Source organism: Lissotriton helveticus, chromosome 1_1, assembly GCF_964261635.1.
Source record: "Lissotriton helveticus chromosome 1_1, aLisHel1.1, whole genome shotgun sequence".
In the NCBI taxonomy this organism is placed as follows: domain Eukaryota; kingdom Metazoa; phylum Chordata; class Amphibia; order Caudata; family Salamandridae; genus Lissotriton; species Lissotriton helveticus.
In genome coordinates, this window is record NC_136057.1 from 589,048,959 (window position 1) to 589,064,725 (window position 15,767).

The window sequence follows — 15,767 nt, forward strand, 5'->3', positions numbered from 1 at the left end:
TGAGTCAGAAATTCTCTACAGTGTTCTACATGTTTCTTTTGGAACAAGAGGAGATTTGAAGACAAGGGGCCTAATTCACAAACGGCATCCGCAGTCACGGCGAGGGTCCCCCACCCGTGGTGGGACCTCCGTACAGCAGCTACCCGTTGCAGAGATCCCACTACAAGCGCGGGACACCCGCTGCGACTGCGAGGCCACCTCAGCGACTGCGGAGGCTGTTTGTGAATTAGGTCCAATGGCCTTGAATACAAGGGCCATGTCAAATTGTAGAATCCGTGCAAATCCATCTGCACAGGTTTCACAACTGCGAGAGGGTTGGAGGTTTCCAGCACCTCAGAATGTTCCCCAGATATATTTTTGAAGGTCACACATGTCGATATTAAGAGGGTGAAAGGGACCGATAAATATCGGGACGTGCAGATTTTAATGTGGAAAGAACCAAAGTCTACATGTTATTCTGAACTCCAATGCAGAAAACTCAAAATAGGAGCTATCACACCCATTACATTCCAAGCTCCAAGGTATCGGGTCAGATCAACAGAACACGTTACTTCAAGGAACTCGTAAAGCGAGTGGGCAAAAGAAGTTGACGTCTTCACTGGATCCTGTATATGTAGTCATCTTACAAATGGAACCATAATAAATGAAGGTTGTATTGGTGCAAATTTAATGGAGCAACTCCATGTACCTGATCTCTTCTGCTTGCCTTATAGGAAGCGGATTGAAGCAGTTTGGCTCCAAACTTTACTTGGCCCAAAGGGTAGAAAAGGAAGCAAACTTACTCTGTCTGCACTGTTGCTTCTGTGTTTACCTAGTAAATGAAAGAGTAACATGTTTTTTCATGTCTAAAATATAGAGAGTTAAAGACAGCACTAACTTTGAGGGGGAAACAATTTGTACAACTCTGTTTAAAGACATCTAAACCAGTATCATATTTTGCTCTGTTATTCATTACGGAAACAGGACATATGGTGCAAAATTGATCTAGCGCTACCACCTACCCCTTGTGCAAGTTTCATGTAGCACGGTCACAGATTAATGTAATCTGAATTTGCAGGTGCTGCGTTGACCCTCCAGTATATCTAGGTCGTGGACAGAAAGGGGAAAGGTTTGCCTGGTCGGAGGATCACAGACAGTAAATAGAACATTGAACTCGCACCAGCAAAATGAACCAAGTTCAAGGCATGTGTCCATTTGGAAAATATTTTTCCATAAGTTCGCAAACGTTTGTGACATTTTGTAATGCACAGATATCTGAGCAATCCTTGATGCTGCTCCCCTGTAATGCTTGTCCTTCAAATTCCAGCTTTTTGCCAACATTAAATAGAAAATAAATTTGCATTTTAAGACCGCAAATCGCATCATGGGCGGAATTGTAATCGAAGATGCTAATGAAACGGATATCATTCAGCCATCACTAGCACCTTACTACCCGTACCCTGATCACAGTTCTCGTTAAGTCTTGAGATCAGATTTAGTCTTGCTGTGACTTGTAGCTGACATGAAAATATTATAGTATACAGCCCTCTCTCCAGCCATGTATGACAAAGGAGAGAATATTCTAGCCCCACACATTTCCAGACTGATGGGGGCAATCCTAGGGATAGCTGATGAAGAAAGGTTGGAGTTTCCTCGGTGAGTTTGGCGAAACACTACTTAATAAATATGGCTTCCACAGGAAGCCATTATACAGAACGCAGTGCCCCAGATGTAGTGATAAACTGCTGCCATATAAGTGCAGAAAAATGTGTTTTGCTTTTAACTGCCCTCACGTCAAAGTCAGGAAACAATGGGTTTTGAATCTAGAGAGGGGGAGATTTGTCATGTACCGTGGTGAATGACAGTCTCAATATCTCCTTTGCTTCTCCGCCTCTCACAGGCCTTAGGGATGTGGGGAATGTAGGTGGGTGTTATTACCCCCTGGCCTGCTCTGTCAGCAGAACTTCTACGCCATAGACATATCACTATGAAGTGCACACAGCGACTGGCCTTTGTTATATCCTTTGCCCACTACTTACAAGACATGGGGCAGAGACAGGGTGGCCTGTATTTATCAAGCACACGGCTCATGACCTTTTGACCATGCTTCGTGTGACCTGTGTGTGGGGCACAGTGCACAAATGCCTGTATTGAATGTGTGAGTAAACACTGTACTTTGGTATCCTAAAGAGGGGCAATCTTTTAAAGTTAGCATATCCCACCACCATCTAAATAGAAAAACAAGTTAAAATGCAGAAGCCTTAATTAAAAGATTTAAATATTGTATATAATTTAAGGATAGCATCAACTGCAATACATATTTACTTTTGATTTTTTTCCTAAGAATGTGTTTTCCCTGAGCACCACCAAATCCTTGGAGAACAGTTCGTAGTCTACCAACAAAATATAGATTTTGCAGATCAGTTACGACCGCTAACAATTAAGGTTGAGTTATCCCATTGGAGGGTTCTTTGCACAGCCTTCTAAACACCTGCTGACCAGCAATCACTTGAAATAAATAGAAATTCTATTTCTGGAAATACTAAAACTGGTGACACCAAACCCAACAACTGCTGCTATATGTTTCCCATTCAGAGATCGCATTAGTCTTTCCAAGAGAGGCGGCCCATAGAGGCAGAAGTCTCGATAACAGGTCTGCTAGTACAAGCCAGCTGCCCTGTTTAGGAATTATACAAATGACACTGAGACCAAAGACTGCGTCGACAAGGATCAATTTTCTGCTGCTGACACATGAAGCTGCACAGTGGAGAATGTATGTGAAAACTTCGCACTACCATCCAGACTTATACCATCTGCACAAACTACTTAGGCGCGCCAACCGTTTGAGCAAATTGCTTCTAAAATGAATGTCTTCTAAATAATCAAGCCATAATTTGTTCCAGTCTATCATCTGAAGCCCAAAAGAGAAAACATATTAGCCTGACACAATAAAAGAGATTGAGAAATGCCTGTTTTCCTCAGCGACTTGCCATTCACTTACTGTGGCGCAGATAGCCGTTTTGACCACACATTGATAATGTGGCATGCTAAAACCCAGCAATTTGTGTAATCCTGAATGTGATAATACTGCCTTCTTCACAAAGTGCCCCTGTAGTTTGGTGCTCTTTGTGACTATAAATAGCATTTGCATAAAAGCAGCATCCCTTGAAACTAAGAGCACTAAAAGCACTCAGGCTGTGCACAACAACTATATCTTTCAATGTGGTACCAGTACGACTCGTGTCCCCTGCTGAATGTACTGCCTTGACTTTCTAAGTCACGGCATCTGGCCAGAAGAGGCTCACCCAATGACAAAAGCCTTTCCCACAATATCCTATCACCACCTGAACTTGCTCCCACTGGGCAGACAAACGGGGAATATATTGGCTATTGAATGAGATGCAACTGTTCACTTTTGCACAGGCTGGATAAAGCATTGCTGCAGCGCACTGTGCATAGTGGGTTGTGTAGCATGCAAACCAAGAGCGGCACACCCAAGTCAGTGAGAAACACTGCAAACTTCTTGAGGAAACGCACTGTTTGAACCTAGTTACAGCAATGCAACCACTATGTCCTTAAGAACTCTTCCCTGTGATCGCTTGGAGGAAGCCCCCCCAGAATGAATCATGAGCTCTGCCACTGGGGTGGATTTTAAGGCACCGTGGAAATTACCAAAGTCGTGCGGGGGGGGCAATGATGCACCTCGCTGAACAATCTATAATGTGTTTAGAAGGACAGAAGTACATTGTCTCAAATTGCAGGCTTTTGACTATCTGTTGTAACAAGATAACATGATGACGCTGAAAGTAGCAAAAAGCAAACGATGCGAGCACAGGATAGTAATTGCGCTGTTTTTAAAGTCCAGATGCAAAGCACCCGGTGGGAAACCCGAGGGTCGCCGAAGCCTTGTGGAGACCTCGGAAAGCGGTCCTTGAAAACTGCAGGGCCCGCGCGGCTTGCAAAAGTCATGCAAAATGCTGGCTGCACTCTCGTGCCCAATTTGCATATGTTCTTCAGCGCGCAGAACGTCGCTCTATGTAATTGAATTGTTGTTTTTGCCTCTATTAATACTTATGCAAATGAGTCACTCCTGCAGCTGTGCTGTATTAATCATATGTGTGCTTCTGTCTGTCTGCCCTGCAGGCTCTGGGTCGCAGGAGAGAGGGGGTGGGAGGGGGCCACGCTAGTTCCCAACCTACAAGAAAACTCACTCATGTGAGCTAAGTAAGGCCTGCTAGCAAACAGCGGGCAGGACGGCAGAGGAGGCCTCTCAGCCGCACAGACAGCACTGGCCCTCACTTCAGAAGAGATGCTGGGATTCTCGCACTAAGATGGCTGCGTTAAAACACTGCAGAACAGCCACCACCACCTTAAGAGGCACTGTGCGTGCTGTACGTGCCCTGGCACCGAAGAACTCCGCAGATAATGCCAGGGAACGAAGGGGATCATGTAGAAACAGAAATACTTAAAGCACAAAGGCACATTAAAGATGTTGCTCCGTGCTAACCTGTTGTATTTGACAACAATATCTTAAATGACATCATATATATGGGTACAACTAGGCCCCTCATCCTGACTAACCCCAATGTGCGTGTTATCGCAGGCACAAACTGCATACAGGGCAAATAAGAGGGCGTTGTATCGTCTTTATTTATTTCTTGTTTTTAAGTTCACATATCTTAATGAGGATAATAAATGAAGTAATGCCCACAAGTTCAAAATGAGGGTTACCAATATCCACTCGTGGGGAACAAGCATTATGTTAACTTAACTTTCAGTTTCTGCATACATTTGCAAAGAAGTCTGGTATGCTCAAGTAATTCAGAATAATGCCTTATAGCATTATATGTCCAAAGCCCATACCTCCACAACAGTCATTTATGCGGCAAATTGGAGAATCCTGTTAAACTGAGTGACTTGCAGGGAACTTAAAACACAGGTAGCCACATTCTTCTAAAAAGACAGCCTTGCTCAACTTGGTTTCACGGCGCTGCAAATAATAAATCCAACTTTTGCACAGCCACTGATATCTGATTTTACAATTCTCACATGTTCTATCTGGTGTCAGCAAGTGTTGCCTGTGTATCAGGAATCCTACACTGGATGGTTCTTCCACACTACACAACTGCAGCCAAATCCTGAAGGAAACTCCTGTCCTGCTTATTATTGTCTTACTTCCACCAACCAACCTTCGAAAACTAATAATAACCTGGATATTTCCTAACTTGTGTGCTAGGGCGACCTCTAATCTGAAAGCACCAGACCCCCTTAGGGGTATTTGTGAGCTCACCCAAAAAAATAATATAAACAAACAATCAAATCAATGCATTCAAAAATATTTGGGGGTCTGTATACATTACACTTTGGCAGTCAGGGTCTCTCAACAACAGTAACCTCTTGCTTTCTTCTAATAACCTAGAGTGCTTCTGTTAACAGTCTGAAAGTCTACTTTTAGACTGTTACAAACTCCATTCATACTTTACAAATTGGCACAGGTCATCGTTTAGCTGTAGCTGTAAAATTACCTCCTTCCCAGAGAGCATCTAATATGGACAGCCTTCTTGTATGGAGAGCTGGTCCCACGCGGGGCGCCATGTGAAGTACTAAATGCAAACTTTAAATGAACAAACTCTTTAATGTTACGGGACACGGATTCTTCGGTTAGGCAGCATTTTGCCCACTTCATCTTTTGAATCCCTAACTACTAATTTGAGTTTCTAAAAGTAATCCTTTATTGATCACAGTATTTATTTCATACATTACCCCATGGTATCAATTTCACATGGGCTCAGGAATATTATCAATGCAATGGATAGGAAAAATCTATTAAATTTACTATAGCATTTATTTATTATATTAGGAGTATTTGTGAAGCACAACAAAGGCTTAAAAGGCAAGAACATGACAGACAATTCAGAGGTAGCTTATATGCAAGTAGCATGATGGGAAACGGGTGGAAGTAAATTTCTCCAGATAAGGGAGTCACAGAAGTCTTTACTTCTTTTAAGAAAATGCTGGAGGGATCCTCAGGGTTCAAGGGAGTTGGGGGTTTAGGGTGAGGGCTAATATCAGCAAAGCTCGGACGGTGTGAGGTCCAGGAAATTGCCAAAACATAGGCATTTAAAGTTGTCTGTGAGTTTTCTCTTTCTGACACAGCGATTTTTCAAGCCTGGATATGCATTAGATTGTGTGGAGTACAAGCGCATTCCCTTCTCTCACCACCGATGAAGATGCAAGACCTATTAGTGGTGAGGTCCTTGAAGAAAATGTAATATGACCTGAAGAGTATGTAGTTTTGTAATGGCAGCCAGGGAAGAGAAGCCAGTGTGGCTTTAATGGGGTCGAAGCTGTTGGAACCCGTGATGGATCAAAATGCAACAGAGAATACTAACAGGATACACTGAGATCTCTGCCCTGGATTAAGGCCTGGGGGTTAATTAGTGAGATGTATTACCTGATTATTTTAGGAAGGTTCAGTTGCCATAAGGTTGTTAAGGTTTTATGCAAAGTTACCTTTGAAAGACAGCTGTGTGTACAATGTGCAAAATAAAGTGAATTTGTGGAGCATTCGATGATTATTAAGAAGTTTCCATGTTTCAAGCTGACGAATTATGCTTCCATTGGAGCAATGGAGGAACTTAATCTTTGTGAGATTAACTTTGAGGTATATTCAGAAAATCCAAGATAGGGCAGTGGCAAAGCAGTTACTGAGGTGCTGAATGTCAACAGGGAGGTGACATTTGAGTATAGTTTTGTCGTAGGTAGAAGATCAAGGAAAATACAATCAGCCCTCAGGAAAAATGCATGCAAGTGGAAGTACAAGGTATTGTGTCATATGGATAAAAAAACTGTAGAGTACCCTACAAGGTATTAAAAAAGCGACTATAGATGGACCTTCTGATTGCCATGCAGGCTGTGAAGGTGGTGAGGAAGGCAGTGGGATTAGCTGTGTTTGATGCAAGACAGAGAAGCACTAATAGACATAGCGTGCCTCATCTAATGCTCCAGTGTGTGAAGGGTGATATTGACCAATGTTATGGTGGGGGTTGTGGTGCTGCAGGAGGCTTGAATCCCGAATGCTAATCCTGGCAGAGGTTGTGGAAGTACCAGTAGGCTTGAGGATGGTTTGCATCTACTCTTTCAATTAATTTGCTTAGATTCGGTTATGTGTAATGTGATGGGTAAATCCAATTTTTAAAGAGGTTGTGGTTCCATTTGGCATGAAGGTACTGACAGTTTAGATTAGGGGAATCACAGCATTAGGAAGGAGGTTCTGGTTTAGCGTCACATGCCTTGCTATGAATATTCATCTTTAACAGCAGCCATCTCTTTGCGGGTGAAATGACAGGGATATATCAATCAGCTTTTACAAATTTGCTAGTCTTAGGAAGAGGCAGAGGAGTACGTAAACCAGTGCTCATGAGTGTGGCATAGCTTTTTAGGTCCTACCAGACACAAATGGGGTGTACCAAATTAACTGGCCATGGCTTCTTTGCAACCTATCTAAGGACATCATATGAACAAAATCCAAATTGGTCGATCCGAGGAGGCGGAAGCAGCAAACAAACTAATGGCCTGATTAGATCTTGACAGGCAGGTTACTCCGTCACACCGGTGACAGATATACCGTATGCCGAAATATAAATTCCATTGGATTTCCATCACCATTGTGAGAGTAACCAGTCTGCCACAATCTAAGTCAGGTCCTAATTCTGGAACAAATAGATCTTGTGGCTCTTCTTGAAATTGTTGAGAATAATTGTGAAGTGGATTTGGCTGCAAGAAGTTCCATCATTTTGCTCACAATGGAAAAGGCCCTGTCAGTTTCTTTAGGATATGCACAGAAAAGGATATACTTTCAATCAGAGACTATTGATTTATTTATGTAGGTTAGCTTTTCAATGTGATGAGGTGGAACACGGCCTGCGATGGCTTCTGTGAATGATACCGACTACTTTACACTGACAGTATCCGCATTTACTGGCAGCCTTTGGAGGGTAACTTGTGGCAGACAGATATGCCTGTGTCGGAGAGAAATATTTTTAGCACTGGACTAAACATCAAGGCCCTGGAGGCAGCAGTTTTAAGATTTATTTTATTTATAGAGAGTTATAGAGCTCTCACATGTCCCTCTGCTGTTGCTTCAGAATGCTGGGTGTTAGAGAATAAACTTAGGACCGTACAGACACTGGGTCCAGATAGAATGATTGTGCAGGAAGCAGCAGTGTTGGACGAGAGGTTCACGTTTCCATCAAAAAGAGAGCCGAGAATACCTGGGCAATCAATATAATTACTCTTAGAAGATCTTAATGGGGCAGGGTACGGGTCTCCGGAAAAGTGGTAGACATTTTCCACTGCACACAATGGTGCAGGAAAAGCACCTTTAAAAACGAGCATTAGCAAGCAAGTAGGGCTGGCTTTAGGTGCCGGCATTTTTGCTTTGTCAAGGTATTTTTTTGTTTTGTCATGGCTTTTGAAAAACGTTATTGTTGGAGGGAGCTGCTGGGCTCTTACCTATACAAAAAAATTGGCTAAAGTAAAAAATATTTTTGGGTCTCAGAAACACATATTGGTATAACAGTCCCTGGCACGAAAGGGAACTACTTTGTGAGTGGATGTGCTGGACAGAACAGAATGCTGTCACGCAGAGTGAAGCAACCCAGTGGCTAAAGTAGGCTTTCCTTCTGCTCCATGCTATATTCTGTAGTGGGTGGCAGAAAAATGTGAATGATTCAATAACAGATCTATGGATGAAGACGGCTGGCTCACAGCCCCTATAAGTATTTTATACATATTATGTTAGTAAAATGAAAAGGTCTTGTCTAAAGCCAGACCTAAATAAGGTCTTCCCTTAATTTATGATAGTTCAGATGACCTCTGAAGTCTAGTGGTGACACTGAAATTGGATATTGGTTAGGTCAATAAAAAGCACCGTTTAACTATTCCACAAAAAAGAAGAATATCTATCACTAGCATTACATAAATCATAAAATAGAAAATTATGAGGATAAGGCTCAGCTTATCAACATCATGAAGCACAACTTGAGTCTTGAGCACTATTTCCTAAATATTGGAGTTTTCCGAAATTTTGTTTTATGCCAATGGCTTCTGCACGGATATTTTTGAGCTTTGGGCACATTCACTAAATATGAATTGTGCGTTTGTTATTCAACCTATTAAATGTTTGCCCTCATGCTGCAGAAATAAGCATATGGTTGACAATATATTCAGAATGCTACCAGCTGGCGCCACTCTCACACTATTCTATGGTATCCCGAGAGAAAGCAGGTGGACATCATGTCAAAACTGCAGCCATGCTTTCCAATTATGCTACTAAATTTGGGTGAACAAAATGTAGCCTAAATATTCCTGTTGTATGTCAAAGCAGTGTTCTTGTGATTAGGCCTTCCATTGCAACTTATGCAGAAATCATAGCACGGAACCAGTGCCGGAATGGCTGTAGCAGGCACAGGACGTTTTCGTGGTGTGCCGGAAGAGTGGGGGGGTTGGTTTTTGACCCGTGTGGGCCGGTTTTGCAGCCGTGCTGCAATATCGCCCCCCTGTAGCAAAAGCTCTTCCCCCCTGCCTTCCCCCTCCCCCTATTAGTCGAGCAGTATTGCCAGTGCTGGTTTCTGTTCACGGAAGTAGTATCTGTGATGTCCATGAGGGGACGTGCAAAGCATCACAAAGTGCAGATGACTGCTACATGGACGGCTGCCATCTTTTTGTTATGTTAATGGCCAATGGAAGAGAAGGTTTAATCACATGTGTTCCGGGATGGCAGTGTCCAACAGGGGAACCTAATTCTGCATTTTATGTTGAAATGTTCGGTATGCCTTTGTTCCACGTTAATAAGGTTGTATTGAAGCTGCGCTATAATGATCCAGTCCTCTTCCCCCAACCAGCCGCGCAGTATTAGTAATGAGGCCAAGTTAGCGGAAAGGTTAATGGTGAAGGAGCTGTTGGTCCGGCTTAGCTGCTCTCCCGATCTACACAACAATAGTTCTACTTCTACTCTTCCTTTTGTGCTTGCTTGTGACAGCCGTGAGAAATACTCATTATCAGACTATTATAAACAGATATCCGTGGTAGCCCAGCCACGTTTTGTGGTTGCCATCGCCGATATCGAGATGTTCTAATTAACCAGCTAGATAGAAGGGGATGGGGTGTGATACTGACACAACACCTCCTTCTGTGTGATTGTTTCTTTCAGGATGAAGTAACACCAGGTGTCGTGCTATTCCAACACAGCACGGCAAACACAAGCGTCATCACTGTATTTCCCCACATATGCGCATGCTATGCGCGCAACAGCAAGAATGAGGTAAAATGCTCTCCGCACAGCTTGAAAGACATCTTATGGACATCACGTGATGGTCATTTAACTTCTGACATGACACCAGAATGGTCATTTTCAATGAACAACGTGGTCACTATAATGCGACATTGTCACTGAAGGCCTGGTCGATGGTGCGGATTGATACATTAATGATATTGTGGGGATTAAAGCTGTGATCACTCAGGGTGCAGTGCATGGTTTATTTCACAATTTAAATTGGAAGCTGCTCTTAAGCATGAATAATCTTGTTACAAGGATCCTCATTACAGAATTCCAGAGACCAGTTTGAATTCAACTGGTCAGTGCAATGTACGCTAAATTCCTCAGTGATGCGTCCACTTGCTTGTGTCGTTTTTCGTCGTCAGCACCAGCTGATGACTCCAGAGAACTTGTCAAAGGGTAGGCACCAGGCTCTAACCACATCCACCTTATTCCAGAATGGGGACCAGAATTGTTTTTCGGACGCATATGTAACACAATCAACCCTAGGTTCATAAAAAGTGTGCATGGAGCTGGGATGCACAGAAACACACACATTCACCATTTTACTGCATATATTAATTGGGTCCAATGTGCTCATCAACTTCTGGCTTCTTCTAGTTAGCTTGAATGTGGATACAGTTTTTTTAAACCTGGAGCTGGTGGTCAAATCGCCCCTTTACAGCTTCTATGCAACAATAAATAAGATTGAGCACCAGACTCACTGATGCTTCAACCACAAGCATATGGACTGTGTCCATCTAACAAAAATGTGCATATCTAGAAAATAGGTGAAGGCTGAAAGTACTAAAAAGATATTGGATGCACTTTGTGCAAATGCTACAGAGTGTCTAACAAAAGTGATGCACATCACCCACTTCTAGAAAGCTAACAGAAACAAATAAAGGTTTCTGATGTGGCATGGGAGTGATAAAAGAACTTACAACATCAGACAGACGAAAAGACATTGGTAATCTTTATGGGTGAGAATGTCGTCTTCTATGACACTGGTCAGAGTAATCTGGTGATGCATTATAGAAGAATAATGGATTCATGTGCTGTCATAGTATTACACACAGCAACAAAGGACACAACACCGTGTGAGCAGGTGCATACTGCAAGCATGTAGAAACAAAAGTTTCAAAATAATGGGCAGGATGGAAAAGGTGTTCCTGCAGCCCCTTGGCATGGATAGTTGAAGAAATATGGCATCACATCCCAATGTAATATTGTTTTGAAAATACATTAAATGAAAGCACAATGGCAGCAGGTCAGCAGCTGTCACCATGCTCTCACCAGATCGCTCCTATAGCTTCTGTATGTGAAATGCATCCGTGTTGGTGCCAATTAATCAGCACCATTGTTGTGCTGTGATTAGCAGGCTACTGGGCATGAAATGTGAACAATGGCAATTCTCAGGCTGCGCCCTGGCTCCGTAGGAAGAGAAAGGAAGATCATTCACTGACTCACATTCATAACAACCATTCTAAAGAATGAGGTAACACAGCAAAACACCCGAGAGCTGCTGAATAGAGACCTCCTCAAACACATTCAACCACAAACATAATCTATATAAGGCAATACCACATAAATGAACGTATTCTGCGTTATATCCTTTTGATTTTAGTGTACAATAGTGTTGGAACCTGCACTTTCTGGTTTGCTGAAGGGACTTCCCCAGCCCAGCCAGGCAGAGTCTACCACTTCTCTCAAGGGCGGGTGATAACACTTGCTGTATAACCAGTGCTCACCCCTGGGTAGCTTGACACTGAACAGTGAGGCTTTTTCTCAGAGGCAATGTGTAAAGCAAGGCACAGCAGTCACACGAGATAAATACACTGAGTGTCACAAAAGGGACTTCACACAGGATGAATGCAAACAAAGCTTACAATCAACTCACATAGTCAACCCTTATAACATGAACATGACATGCTTTTGGACACAAAACACACTTGGAAATATTACTAGCAGTACTATGCCCACTTGTATCATTATGATATCAATAGTATGCACACTGTGGACAATTCATAGTCTAACTCCACTCCCCACCAATAGAGAAAGAGCACACTTATGCGGTGTGACACACTATCCTCTCCAAGCCCACATAAGCAATCCTGATAATACAGTCCCACACAATAATAAGGGACACACCGGTTCATCACGATATCAGAGATGTGTACATACATGAAAATAGAAAAAATTTTAGCAGCACATCGGGCCGGAGCCACGTGGGTAAACCAATGTCGAATGTACTGTACTTTTGGCATGAAATCAATGTATAATGCGCCACTACCAGCCAGTGTTGTGAATCGCAGACAGCCCGCTGCCCATCACTCCCACTCACTCACTCACTCACTCACTCACTCATACACTCACTCTGCAAAGCTACACTATGCAGCAGGTACCAGGCCTGTCTGTACAGAACACTTTCGCACGCATATACACTCAGCACCCTAATGCAATGCAGCAGTTCAAAGGGTCACATCATGTAGACTCCCTGGCCCCAGCCTCTCTCCAGCCTCTGGTTCACACCGATTGTCCTATACCCCTGCATGGAAGATAACCAGCACCACCTCTCAAATGCTAGGCCACACACGGCTGAAAACACACTTAGTCTGGGTACTCGGGATGCAGGTGGGGATATATAGCAACTTTTAATTAGGAGGTAGGCGTAAAAGAAGTGAAGGTTAGTAGCCACTAAGTAAGTTCATCCATAGGCCTCAAAACACAGTGCAGTCAATGAGTCTCTTGACCCACCTCCTAACTGTCTCAGAAGTGTTCCACCAACCCAGCAATCTCCCTTTCGCTACTACCTGGTGCCAAGATATTTTCAGGAGTGGCCAGGTGTGGAGAGGGCTGTTTGTCCGCTGCGATGAGGGTCAGAAAGAGAACAGACAATGAATGGGGAATAACACAGGAGAGCCTCTCATTGCGAAGAGACACCCCGAGCAGTACCCGATGATCAGGGTCATGCTCAGGCAATCTGGGCACAGCGTCTGGTGCACGTTGGTATGAGTCACACCAGATACTTCAGGTCTCCAACACGAAAAGTTGCAAATTCCGTACCTCAATGGAGCCAGGCACGCAAGACTCATTTATAGAGCATTTAAATGTCCATATTCTATAAGTAGCATTTCTAACGGAGTTATGCCCAAATCTCCTTTACTATTAGAAATGGTTTAGCATGGCCAATCCATTGACAGGAAACATCATGACGCTGCTCCACTGCAATCCACTATTTCAGCCACAAGTGATGTCAACCACTTCCCCCTTTTAACCTATGGGAAGAGGAAGCCTCATAGGTAGTGAAAACACACACAGGTATTCCTCACTAGCTGGGCGCACGTGCGCTAAAGCACACACTGACCTATAGTGGAAGGATGGACACATTGTACCCAGCAGAAGGGGTGCAAGTGCGCCCGCCCGAGGATGCAACAGCAGACTGGACACAGGTTTAACTGCTACGTGTGTCAGTGCTTAAGTACAAATCTGCAACTGCAGGAGGCACACACAATTACAGGCACCATAGGTGCGGCTGCACCCTGGCAGGCGGATCATGAGTTTAATCATAATAGCTGTCAATGCACACACCCCGGTCAGCGATGGCTGACCGGCCCATGTTTCAGAACATTGAGTCAGCACCACTTCCCAACATGGTAGGTAGAGCATGTGCATTTTCACACTCTATTTATAGTTCGAAAGTGCCCGGATGCCACACAACAGACCAAATAAAACCCAGGCAGAAAAAGCAAAAAGTTTAGGGACACGCTGCCAGACAAGTATCGGGTCCAACAAATAGATATAATTTTCTATGCAACAATGCTTTTTATTTTATTTGGTTTTAATGTAGTGCTGTACAAGAAGGTGAGAGTGGCATATTAATGTGTTCTACAAGGGGGTCCAATAGGTTAGATGATGGGATGGGAGGTAGAGGTTGAATGGGAATTTGGAGAAGACTTATCTGCTTTGATCAACAGGGAAAGATGGGCCAGCAGGCCTGAGTGGGTGGAATTGGTGGGCTCGTCTTTGAGGGGATCTCCTGAGGAGTAATAGGTCAGAAGATGAGATGGGGTTGTAGATTTGTTTGGTGTTAGAAAGTAGACTAAGGTGCTTTGATCAACAGGCATGGCGAAGCAGCCAGAGCTGCTGACTCTGGAGCACAGAGTCAGTGGTTTTATCCCTGGCACCAGCTCAGCATCATACGACTCTGGGCAACAGCTCACTTAATCTCCCCGATGGCCTCCAGCGCCTTGAAACCCTTGAGGGGTGATATGTTCATGCTTTACAAATACGAGTTATTATTACAAATACAAACTATAACAAGGGATAGGTGGGCTAGTAAGGCCTGGGTGATGGGATCAGATGTGCTAGCAGGACAGCCTGTTAGATGCAGATGTATGGACATAAACTGAACTAGTGGTAGAAAGCTGGCTACATGGGCTTTGGTCAACAGAGATTAGGTGGGCTAGCCAAGCCTGGGAGGGTTGGATCCGTAGTGCTTGTACTTGAAGGAGGTATATTTGAGGACAGTTTTAAAAAAAGGACTTTTACGGACTTTAAGAATTGAGTGAGATAACCGAGTTGACATGGGCTGGGAGTGAGATCCAGAGACTTGGGCATCTATTCTGAATGCATCCTTCCCTAACAGTGAGTGTTTTGGTATGTTTTTGTAACTTGGTTGTTTTAATTCACTTGAATTAGTGGTTGCCTAATACTATCAGTTTACTAGGGTCATCTGAGACAGTTACTCAACGTGATGTGCTATGTGCATGATTCAAAGGTATACAAATTTGATCTGGAAGCTAAAGAGGAACCACTGGATCAAGTGTCCAATGTGTGAGGTGTGATCCCTGTGCCTATGCCTGTTACGAGGCACTCAGCTATCCTCTCAACTAGCTGTATGGAGCCCATTTTGCATATACCTGAAACAATTATTGGCAGTGATCCTTCTGGGATGAGGCAGGAAAATAACTTTGTGAATATCTGAAGAAGGTTTTTTAAGCCAACAAACTTTGATCAGGCTTTGGACACTGGAATCTATCCATCCATCCATCTGTCCATCCATCCATCTTTTATTTTAGACCTGTTAATATGCAGTTCGATATGTAAGCAAATGTGCTGGGTTAGTGCTGGACTGTTTGCAGGCTTAGGGAGAAACTACTGGCATTAAATAAATGAAAGCACACGCACAACTTGATTCACCTATTTCTGATCACTGATTTAATTTGGAAGTCGCGGATTGCAGAAGCATATGGGTGTGAACATTCTTTCTCCCCCTGTCACTCACATCAGAGGATTCAGACACAGTGGTAATACTTAGTAAGACACTTGTACACTTGTCACTATTCATCAGCTCGTTACACATATGAGAACTGGTGCACTGAATGTATAAGATAAGGAACCTAAATATAGAGGATGTCAGATCTTCTTCTATACATGTTATAAACATTATAAACAGTTATAAACATTA

The 15,767-nt window shown here is 43.3% G+C and overlaps 1 protein-coding gene across 3 annotated transcripts in view; it reads right to left on the minus strand.

Moving 5' to 3' along the window:
* SOX5 (SRY-box transcription factor 5) overlaps positions 1–15,767 on the minus strand; it is a 454,156-nt gene that overhangs the window by 106,534 nt on the left and 331,855 nt on the right. The gene's annotated exons all lie outside the window — the stretch shown is intronic.